Below are 12,514 nucleotides of genomic sequence, written 5' to 3'. Positions count from 1 at the left end.
AAGGCAGAATGCTAAATAACAGTAGTTAAGGGACATGCAAAGGAGGAAATGCCTAAAAAGGAAACTGAAAGAGAGGAAGATCCCCAGGAGGTTTCAGTGTGGAAAGAAATGGAGAAGTGAGTTTGAAGGAATCATCAACTATGTCAAATGCCTATTCCAAATGGCTTTGGATAAAAATAGAAATGTATTGGACTTGGTAATTAGGAGACCTTTAGTGACATTGGCCAGAGGAGTGAGAGACACAATAGCCAGAGTTCAGCAAGTTCAAGAATGAGGAGGAGTAAGAACTGAAGACAGGGTGGCAACAACTCAGGTCAGTTAACCTTGCGGAATGGAGAAGTGGGTGGGGCTGAGGATGGTCATGAGGCTTATAAATGTGCCCCTGCAACAGCAGGAGATGTGTCTTAGAAATGGGTGTGACAGACATTCTAGAGGCACCTCTCTCTAGAGAAGGACACTGACTGCAGGAACTGAAGGCCTGAATCTGTAGGACAGTAGGTAGTAGAGTCTCAGTTCCCACAGAATGGGACTTCTTCAAAGGTCTTTTCATCTCTGGATTCTTAGCACAGCCCCCGACCCCTTGGCCAAAGCTAGCATGGGGTAGGCCCTTAGCAAATATTTGTTGAACTGATAACTGAATGAATAGATGGATGAAATTGAATTAAATACTGTTCTGCTCTATAATCCCTTTTGTTGAGCTACAAAATAGTGTTTGTAGAAGGTGTTGTCTACTTTTCCTTCCACCACTGAAATTGTTATATTATGTGATCTGTTATCAGGGTGAGCATTATTGATAAGCTAACTGGGGGAAATTTAGCTTCCTTCAAAGGCCCAGTGATCAGAAATGAGGTGAGAGAAGTGACCTTTTAGGGAAAAAACTTAGGACCAAGCCAGATATTAACCTGTTTTGAGAGCTGCAAGAGAGCTACACGGCTGCTAGAGACCCCGGAGGGAGGCTTCAAACACTCCTATACATATATTTTTGATACATGGAACTTTTGGAAGCTCTCCATACACTTTGGGCTGACTCACTGAAGTGTCTTACCTTTCAATATTTTCTTCCAAGGCTCTGGAGTAAGTCCTCAGATGGAGGACTTTCCCAAACTCTCTCTCCTCTAGTTCCCTTTCTCATTCCCCCAGGGAGATGCCTCCATATACTTCAGATTTCCCTGCACCTGCCCTATTTCAGAGCCTCCTTATTATCAGTCTGCTTTTTTCTTTTGTTTTTCTGCTGAAAGGGGAAATTCATGCTACTCCTCATATTCTCTAGGCTCATCTCTATTCTAATCTGCCCCGTCTTGCCCTAGCCCACTTAAAAATATATTTATAATTATATCCTTTATTTGCAAAATTATTTTTAAAACATTTCTTTTTAACACACTTGAATTTTTCATATGTGTTTTAAGGGAAAAATTCCACCCTATTTAAAAATGTACTAGTAAACTTTAATGTGTGATTATATTATATTACAAACAATGACAATGTCTTATATGGTGATCAAACACATGCTCTTGTTCCATTTCTCAGTCATTGTCAGAATCCTTTGGAGGCAAGAAAATCACAACATTGAAAAGATGTCCAAATGCCTTAAGATGGTATACCCCATATATCATTATATGATTAGGAGTCAGTCCATTAAGAGTAACAGCCATATCTGAACAACATCCTTCTACCACCTGGTTGGAGTGATTAGTCATTGCTTCTTTAATAAAAAGCCCAATAGATTTGGTATTAAATACATCTTTTCCATCTGTATCTTCTGCATTTTCTGCGAATACTCCAGCATATTTCAGGCAGACTGCTAGCTGCTTATCTTCAGATATCTTCCAAATCATTCCTCCCTGTTCAGGACGCTTTTTTTAGGGACACTGAGAAGACTGTTAAGTCTTTCCATTGATTCTACGTTTAAAACAATTCCTCCTTCCACACTCACATATTCAAGGTCTCCATGTTTTATAGTGTGACCTATATAGAAAGGTTGTGATGGATCCTTTTTTAACAAAAAATACTTTAGATTTTCAACTATACAAATGTAGTGGGGTGCACAAGGAAGAACCAGTTGTATTGGTCGCCATACTTATCAAAGGTGTATTTGTAAGCTTTTCTCATCACTAACCAACCACATGTCACTTCTTTCCATATTAATTGACTCAAATATTTCAACATTTTCAAAACTGAAGAACTCTGCTTTGTCACGGTGTTTGGTTCAAGAATCCTTCACTGCAGCCCCAAAACTCACATCTTTGGGTTTTAAAAGGATGATACAATATACCTGCAAGCTCTTAGTGAGCTCTGAGTTCATCCTCTGAAACTTTCAAGAGATTTTCTTTGTTAGGAGCTGGTACATAATGATGCTCATGGTGGTGCACTGTATTTCCAGGACCAATTCTAACATAGCCTAGTAGAGTGATCAAAGCCCATAAAATGCTTCCAAGAATCACACTCTTCAAAAATGAACTGCTTTCAGAAAGCATTTTTCTCATGTCTTGAATGGCTTGGAGACAGGAAGGCCCAGCTTTCTTTCATAGTCATGGTGCGCCACTCTATCACGCTCCTGGCTGGACTACTCTGGGTGCTGGTGGTGCCCTCTAGTTGGTCTTGCTAAGCGCCGGGATATCCTGGAAGCTGATGCTGGGGGGCTGGTGGGTGGCCGGCAGAAGAACCCTGTGCCAGGCGGAAGGGCCTATGGCCTTGCACCCTAGCCCACTTTAAAATTTGTTCCAGAATAATGTTTTTAAAACCCAAAGATGTGAGTCTTTGGGCTGCAGTGAAGGAGTCTTGGACCAAACGCTGGACAAAGCAGAGTTCTTCAGTTCCGAAAATGTTGAAGTACTTGAGTCAATTAATATGGAAAAAGTGACATGTGGTTAATGATGATGTTATTCCCTGCTTAAAATCCCTCCGTGGTTCCCAGTGGATTTCAGAATAAAGTCCCAATTTTTAGCAAAGAAGAAGAGCATGCTATATAGCCAGGCGCGGTGGCACACGCCTGTAATCCCAGGGCCTCCAGAGCCTGAGGCAGGAGGAGTTCAAACTCAGCCTCAGCAATTCAGGGAGGTCCTGAGCAACTTGGCGAGACCCTGTCTCAAAATAAAATATAAAATAGGGCTGGGGATGAGGCTCAGTGGTTAAGCAATCCTCAGCTCCAAAAAGAAAAGAAAAGGACTTGCTCGAGGCACTTCTGATCTGTCCTCTCTCACTTCCCTCTTCAGCAGAGTCAGACTGCAGCGATGGGCCAGCCCCGACAACAGCATGTGTTTTCTTTCACAGCCAGGCGCCTTCACTTCCCACTTTTCCTACAGGTTGAAACATCACCCTCTTTCTCTTTTGGCCTTCCTCTTACAGCCTCCTGATGGGTATGTACCTAGCCCAGACCATGCTGCTGTCTGTCCCTCTCTGGCATTGGCCTCATTGTATTTTAACTTCTGATTTTCACAGATGCAATCATATAAAACATTTGAGGACTTGGGTAGGTTACTAAGGATGTGAGGACTGGAGGTGGAGGGGACAGTGCATAGTTTACCATAGTTCACGCCTTAAAATTTCCACCCAAGGTCTCTCCTCTCTGAAATTTCTTTCCTTCAATCAGCATCCCAGTGCTCCATATCTGCCTATGGTATCTGTTTCTTTTCCCTTGTTGCAGGGGCCAGGGGTGTCACTTGTAAACCTCCCTTGTTTCATGCAACCCCATTCCTTCCATCTCTACTCAAATACCAGGTGGTCATAAGCTCTGGTTATGTCCCGCAGGGTAGTTTATCATAGATTCTCATAATCTCTTAAAGAAAGAAGAAAATAAATAAATGAATAATAAAGTTATCGAGGTGTCCACATCTTACACATCTCTCTCCCTGAATTTTCTGTGAGCTCCTCAAGGCTGGGCCTGTCTGAATCCCATTCATCTCTGGTGCAGATGGGAACTGGCACAGAGAAGAACAGTAAATGCATGTTAATCAGCATTGTCATGGCTGGGCCACAAGTGAGCCTCCAGACTGTGGTGTGACCAGATGGGGCTGGGGACTGTGGGATTGCAGGTCAGTGAGAAATACCTCTCATTTCCCACCCTAAAGGGTTGGGCTTCTGACTACCTTCCACCCGTCCTTGTTCTCAGAGCTGACTCATACCCAGAAATACATCCACAGCCCCTGTCAACAATCTCTGCCTCTCAGTACTCTGCTAAGCCAGACAAAGGCACTATCCATCTGCTGGGCACTTTCACAAGGCCTTTCCTCCTCCAGGAAGCTGGCTGCCTCTGTGGCAGTCTCAAGGAGCCATGTTCCCTCCAGATTACCTCTCTTAAGAATAGGCTCTAGGTTTGTTCCCACCCTGATTGCTCATCCCGTAGCATAAAGCTGCCTCCCCACAGCTCTCCCTGCCTGCAGTTCCCCCTCCTTTAGCCTGTCCTCCACCCCCAGAAAGATGGTTTTAATGCCAAACGGATCTTGACCACCTGCCCCAGGTGACAGTCTTTTCAGGGCTTCCACTACTTTATTTGAATTGGGGAACAATATATATATCATATATCAATATATATATCATATAACAATATATATATCATGGATATATATCATATCCACCCATTTTAAGTATATAGTTGGATGAGTTCAAGTAAATTTACAGAGTTGTGCAACCATCATCAAAATTAAAATTTTAGAACACTTGGATCACCCCACCACCACCACACACACCCCAAGAATTCCACTGTGGTCTTATTTCCTACTCATGCAGTTAATATCTGCTTCCACTCCCCAGCCCCAGGCAACCACTGCTTTCATTTCTGTCTCTATAGGTTTGTCTATTCTAGAAATTTCATTCAAATGGAACCATACAATATATAGTCTTTTGTGTTATGGCTTTTGTTATAAATTGAATGGCTACTCCCCCACCCCTAGATTCATATGTTGAAGTCCTAACCTCTAGCAACTCAGAATGTGACTGTATTTGGAGATAGTTTTTAAAGAGGTACGTAAGTTAAAATGAGATCATTAGGATGGCCTTAATCTAATATGATCTGTGTCTTTATAAGAAGAGGCGATTAGGACATTAACACATGGTAGAAAGAAGGCCATGTGAATATACAAAGAGAAGGTGACCATTTATAAGCCTGGAAGAAAGTGCAAACACACACACACACACACACACACACACACAGATTCTAAGTTCTCTAGGACTTTTGGTTAAGTTGGGAAAACAAGACCCACTCAGGAACACTGGTTAGAGAACAAGGCAATAAAGAATCCAGGTGCTAATAAGCACTGCAGAGACCATTGTTCAGATTGGCAAGGCATCTGACTTATCTGGACCTCAGTTTCCTCATCTGTAAAATGGGGAGAATAATCAGACATATTGAGTTTGAGGTATTAGTGGAATATAAATGCTAATAATTAAACAACACCTCTCTTCTGGGTGGTACTTCACAGAAGTTTACAAATCTTATTCAAGTCCTTTATCTCATTTGATAAATTTTGTGAGATAGTCAGATATTATAACATAGCAACCATGGCAGACTATAAAAATGGGCAAAAGTTATTTCCCTTCTTCATACCTACACTTTCTGGAAGTGTCCTTCCACACTGTTTTGGCTTTGTGATCAGCTGTGACTAGAAACATTCTTGAGCATGGAGGCTTGCCCTCTCTTGTTACTCTTGGAATCCTGGGGCCACCATGCATGTGATGGCCTAACTAGCCTGCTGGAGGATGAAAGGCCACATGGAGGAGAACCAAGGTGCCCCGGCCAATTGCCAGTCACCAAATATGTGAGTGAGGCCATGTTAGACACATGCTAGTGCAACACAGATCAGCTGAGCTGGCTGAGACCAGAATTATGTGCTATGTAAATCTACTAAATTATGGAATTGTGAGCTTAAAAAAAAAAAGGTTGTTCTTTTAAGCCTCTACATTTCAGGGTAATTCATTTTATAATGAAAGATAACTAAGACAAAAACTCAGCAACAAAGCCTTATAGCTAAACAGTCTGGGGTTGGATTATAGCTCTTCCACTTTCTAGTCATGTGACTGTGAGCAAGATACTCCATTTTTAGAGCCTCAATGTCCTCACCTGAACAATGGGAGTAATGGCAGTACCCATTCCATGGGGTTGTGAGGATTCAAAAGGATGACAGAGGTCATTTGCAGCTTGTCTCAGCACAAAGGGAGTCACTGTCATGGTTGCCCCATCATTTTGACTATTAAATTAAAGATGAGAAAACTAAACTCTGAGATGTTGGTGACTTTTCCCAAGGTCACACAGCCATGAAATGACTGCCCTTGGGACTCATACTCAAACTACTTGACTCCCACTCAGTGTAGGATTCCTGATAGACTAGTAGGGGTAGCTGGCTGGGGTTAGTGATGAACATTTAGTGTCTACCTGGTGACAATTACCTTCTGTCCTGATGTCAGTAGGAAGCCAAAATAGGCTGGAAATGTTGGGTATTTTACAACATTTTTTTCCTTTTTGTTTTCTTTTGTATTGTTTTCCTTGGGCTAGAGTTAATGAATGATCAAACTGAAGTTTATGAAAAGTAATCAGTAGCATAAAGTGTAACTCCTTGGCAGGCACCCACAGACACACCCCTTCACCCTGTGTTTGACCTTATCCAGTCAGATTTTCTTTTTGTACTTTTTTTACACCAACTCTTTTCTTTCCATTTTCCCGCCTCAGCCTTTGGTCCTGAGATCTGCAATGGCCTCCAAACTATTCTGGTGTTTCCCACTGTAGTCCTTTCTGCTCTCCTGCCACCTTTCTCCAGCCACTCTTTGGCCCCTGCACTAGCACACGGCTGATGCTCCCCAAATCATGAGCTGCTGGCTAGAGGTTTCTGAGTGTTGGAATGTAAGGCCTCTATGTGCCTCACACACACGCTGGAGTAGATGCCCCACCACAACGCCTTCCACATCTGACCCTTTATGAGGGGAGCACAGGAACCCTGTACACTGCAGGTACATACCGCTAATGAGCAGCAGATGGCAGAGTCACCTCTCTTTTTCCATCTCCTGCTGGTGTTCCTTCCTCACATGAAGAATAACAATGAAGACAGCACCGCAGCGGCCAAGTAGAGAAAGTTCTGTGGGATGAAATTTAATTGAATTAATGGTCTGGATGAAAGAAAGAAAGAAAGAAAAAGATTTCACATTAAATTTACATTTTGGGCTTTTAAGAAAAAAATCCAAATATCTGGCTGCCATCTTCTGTCAAGTCACAGGCTCTATTGTAAACCAAAGTCCTTATTATTTCACCATGTTCTCCCCAACACTTAGGTCAAGTTCTTTTGCCATTATCCAGGTGTTGTACTGTTATTTTTCTTAAGCCTTTTACTTACAAGTAAAATATTTCTTGATCACACCTTCAATAAAAGTAAGAAAATAGGACCCAGAATGAGAAGACCATAAGTTTTCAAAGAAGAGGGCCTGGAGAAGAACACATCTCTTTATGAGAAGGAAGCAAGCACAGTGCATATGTGTTCCCAGAACATAACCTAAAATGCCATCATGAAAGTAAAACTTGAGAAGAACCATGAGAAAAATATGCACAAGATGTGAGATGAAAAAGCAACAAAATGGAAAAAAAGTGCCGGGTGTGGTGGCACACGCCTGTAATCCCAGTGGCTCAGGAGGCTGAGGCAGGAGGATTGCAAATTCAAAGCCAGTCTCAGCAACTTAGTGAGGCGCTAAGAACTCAATGAGACCCTGTCTCCAAATAAAATATAAAAAAAGGGCTGGGGTGTGACTCAGTGGGTTAAGCACCCCTGAGTTCAATCCCCAGTACAAAAAAAAAAAGAAAGAAAGAAAGAAAGAATCCAAAATTGCAACAGAATTTGTCCTTTGGAATGCAAATACCTGTCTCTGCTCTACATTGTAATCAAGAAGGAACCCATTATGAGTGAATAAAATATAATGGAATAAGTGAAACAGTAACACCTGCTGGAGGCTGGAGGCATTTAAGATTGTGCTTCTCTCCCCTGAGGTCCCCCACCCCATCCATTGCTTTTTGGATGAGATAGCTGAGGCCTGGAGATGTCAAATTACTTGGCCAAGATCACAGAATGACAAATCCAGGAGTAGAAATCACATCTCTGGACTCCATATTCTCTGCTTCTTCCATCTATCCTGTGAATACAGAGGTTAAAAACATTTGTCGTACTAATGTACAGAAGCACAGAATAGGGAAAGAACATTAAATTTGCTTAAGGAGTCCTAGATTCTAATCCTGGCTGTGCCATTGACTAGTTGTGTAACCTCAAGGAAATAACTCTCCCCCTCTGAATCTCATTGGTTTATATCACAGTATGGGGAAGGCTAAACTCCTAAAGGTACTAGGAAGTATGTCGCATTAGACAATAAGAGCCCTTTTATCCTGGGGCTAAGGACTGGCCCCCGAAGGAAAAGAGACAAAGGCTTTATGGTTGTAAAAAGCTAGTACATGAATGTTTATAGCAACATTATTTGTAAGAGACAAAACTGTAAACAAAAAATTATATACAATGTAATATTATTTAGATACATACAGGAATGGAGTACTAATACATGCTACAATATAGACAGATCTTCAAACATGCAAAGTGGAATCAGCCAGTCACAATGACCACATATTGTATGATTCCATTCATATGAAAATCCAAAATAGGGAAACCTAAAGACAGAAATTAGATTAGCAGTTGTTCAGAGCTGAGGAGGGATGGGGTCAGGGAGATGTTGAAAGCGCTAAAGCATATGGATGGGGTTTCTTTGAAATTATCAAAATGTTCTAAAATTGACTATGGTGATAGTTTCACATATCTGTGACTACACTAAAAAGTTATTGAATTGTACCTCTAAATCAGAAAATTATGTGGTGTGTGAATTTTATTTTATTTTTTTATAAAGGTACATTCACAGGAACACTTTTTTTTAAGAGAGAGAGAGAAATTTTTAATATTTATTTTTTAGTTATCGGTGGACATAACATCTTTGTTTGTATGTGGTGCTGAGGATCGAACCCGGGCCACACGCATACCAGGCGAGCGCGCTACCACTTGAGCCACATCCCTAGCCCCTGTGAATTGTATTTTAAAATAAAGTGTTTTTAAAGGATGGTATAAACAAAAAGTCAAGGCAAGTATGATCTTAACCTAAATCATAACAAAACCAATTCAGTAAGGACACCACTGCTATCTCTATCCCTGCCCCAAACACTGGACCCTGAGGCTACCATTTGCTCTGCTGGCATTGCTGCCCCCAAACCTAGATGTTACTACCACTGCCCCACAATTTGCCACAATGAACTCCACTTTCCTTGCTTCTTAATTTTATACACACACACACACACACACACACACACACACACACACACATATATATATATATATATATATATATATATATATATATATATAAAACTTAGTCCTGGGGATCAAATCTAGGGCCTTCTACATGCTGGTGAAGCTCTCTACCACTGAACTCCACCCTCAGTCCTCCTTCCTTTTAAGCATAAGTTTCTTAAAGTTCTAGATGAATATATTTGAGCTTGAACCTTACATGTTGGGAGCAGGAGCAGCAGCAGTGCTGGGGAAGCAAATACCTAGCCTTTTCCACCTCTATAATGGAAGACAAGATCTGTCTCCCTCCAAGACTCATGGTGGAGAATTATCCAAATATAAAACAGGGATTTGGATGTTAGATTTCAACCAAAAAAAAAAAAAAAAAAGCAAACAAACCAACTAAACAACAAACAAAAATGCTATATACACATATATAACCTCTGTTAAAAGGCAAATATTTCAGATTAATCAGATTAATTGAACATTCTTCCATTCGTGTGTGCCTGCAATCACTTGTAAGCATTTGTTAAGTACCTACAAACTCTTGCCAGGCCCATTGCAAAACCCCATGGAATTAGAAACAAAACTCAGACTCTGTTTTCAAAAGTTCACCATTAAGAAGGAAGAAAATGGAGAGGTTGTGGGTCCCGCTCTGAAAGTATAACTAGCACAATGGTAATGGAAAGGAGAGGCTGATTAGTTTTTCTTGGGGGACAGGATTAGAAAGTCTCTACAGAAGTAATAACTTTGATAGAAGTCTTAAAGGGAGGGTTGGGGCCTTGCTAGGCATAAGGAAGGAAATAGGGGCGTGGACCAGCCAAATGTATTGGAGGAAACTGGGTAACACTCTTGTGGAAGTTCAGGGTGTAGATGGGGCACAGCAAAAGAGGGGTGGGAGAGGTCACCAGGGGTCAGCTCAGGAAGGGCCTTGGAGCTTATACCAAAACTATTCAGACTTTCCTCTTTTTCCTCACCCTACTTCCTCCCTTCCTTCTTCCTATTTTGCCTTTAGTTAGCTTTAACCTTTAAGCTTTTAAAAATGTAATCAACCATGTGAGGCTCGTGGGAATATTTTCCAACACTTCCAGCATAAATGTAAATTTATGTTCTTTGAAGTAAAACAGGCTCTTCACCATTTTCAAAGTTACTCCCAAATTGCAAAAATTCTCTCCACATTTTCCCTGTGTCCCTCTATTCAATCAGACAGAAAGCGCAAGAACATTTTTCTCCTTTCAATAGAGACTTACTGGGGGCAGGGGTTGTGGCTCAGTGGTAGAGCCCTTGCCTAGCATGTGTGAGGCACTGGGTTTAATCCTCAGCACCACATAAACAAATAAACAAAATAAAGGTATTGTATCCATCTACAACTAAAAAAATATTTTAAAAATAGAGACTTATTGAAGGGTATTCTGTTTCTGAAACATGTTTTTGATGCTGTGCAGAGGATAGACTGGAGGACAGACTGGGCAAAGGAGTTAATTTAACAGGTTGCTGCCAGAGTCCAGATGTTAAATGGCTGAAGAAGGCTTGACCAAGGGTGACGGCAGTACAGATGAAGAGGGACAAAGATGAATATGAGCAATGAGGCATAGAAAACTTCAGTGCACCTTCCCTGCTCAGAATTACATATGAGAGCAGGAGCCTGATAACATGGTTATCAACCTGTCCACCCATCTATCCCATCCGTCTGTTCACTCACCCGTGCCCTCGCTATTAACTAATGCCCTGAGAACTGGGCATTCAGAAATGGTCCCCAGTTGGGAGGGACTTCCTAGAGAAGCAGACAGGCCTCTAAACAGATGGTTATAGAGTGAGGAGACTGCTGGAGGGAGGTTGCTGTGGGAGCACTGTGACCAGGTATTCAAGATTTGAGATCCCGAGGAGATGACCCAAAGAGAGCATTGGAAGGAGGGCATTGCAGGCAGAGAGAAGAGCATGTTGTGGGACTGTAAAAATTTCAGCTGAGCATGGTGGCACACACTTGTAATCCCGGCAACTTGGGAGGCTGAGGCAGGATGATTGAAAATTCAAGGCCAGCCTCAGCAATTTAGCAAGGTCCTAAGCAATTTAGTGACCCTGTCTCAAAAGAAAACATAAAAAGGGCTTGGGATGTGATTCAGTGTACTTAACCCAAGGTTAAGTACCCTTGGGTTCAATCCCCAGTACAAAAAAAAAAAAAAAAAAAAGTGCCCTGCACACCTCCAACTTAGAGGAGCAGGGTAGCCTCTCATGTGCTGCTCTGTGAAGTCTATTTTCTGATTTGTGCTGAGCCTCACCCACTATGAGCTACTGCCAAGCACTTAGTGTACCAGAGATATGACAGTAGGTACATTCTTGAGAGACATGGACTCCACTGACAGCCAATTTTGACTATATGATTATCCAAACTTTCTTACAGTGCATGGCAGTTTGGGATACTTCCACTCAATCTCCCTTCTCTGTCTGCTTTACTTAAGGTCAGATTTGCACTACAGACTTATGGTTAAACTCATACACACAAACACACACACTCACACACACACACACACACACATCCATGCTCATATTTTCAGAAGTGGAGCTTTGGGGAAGTGATTGGATCATCAAGGTGGATCGATCCATCAATGGCTGAGTGGAACACTGGGAGGTGGCACCTAGTTGGTACAGGTGGAAATATATATATATTCCACTAATAAAATCCTTACATTCATTATCCCATCTCAGCTCTGCTACTTAGAGGACTTGGCCTTATATATTGTGTATGTATAAACTCTAAGATTAGTCTTATGGAATAATTCATAAGACTTCAGATAATTTTAGTAAGGTATAATGACACAAAATAAAATTTGAAACTTGGAGGTAGATGGCTTAGAGATGCAGAAAAAAATGCAGAAGGAAAGCAGTAGCAAACTGCTGTAACTATTTTGGACTGATGGTCTTTGGGTCCTCTTTTTCATGCTTGGAGAGTTCCCCACCCTATGAGTCAGATAAATCCAGCTTCCCTTTACAGGAATAGAAAATGCCAGATTCACTTTTCCAGCATCCTCTGAAACTAAGGCATGGCATGTGCCAGCCCAGCAAGCACTGCAAGTCAGGCCCACCTGCAGCAGAATTGAAAGCTGGTGAATCAGAGTAGCTGCGCATGCAGAATCAACGTGAGCCACGACTGACAGTGGACAGCAGTGGCTGTAATGTGTAAGAGGAGCAAGGTCCACAGCAACCCATTAGCTATGTGACCT

At 41.8% G+C, this 12,514-nt stretch overlaps 1 pseudogene; it reads right to left on the bottom strand.

The window, feature by feature from the left end:
- Positions 1–1,523: 1,523 nt before the first annotated feature.
- Positions 1,524–2,474, bottom strand: LOC114098329 (C1GALT1-specific chaperone 1-like; annotated as a pseudogene).
- Positions 2,475–12,514: the final 10,040 nt, after the last annotated feature.

Source organism: Marmota flaviventris, chromosome 9 (genome assembly GCF_047511675.1).
Source record: "Marmota flaviventris isolate mMarFla1 chromosome 9, mMarFla1.hap1, whole genome shotgun sequence".
NCBI classification, from domain to species: Eukaryota; Metazoa; Chordata; class Mammalia; order Rodentia; family Sciuridae; genus Marmota; species Marmota flaviventris.
The sequence above is the reverse complement of the archived record's forward strand: the minus strand, read 5'-3'. Positions and strand labels throughout refer to the sequence as shown.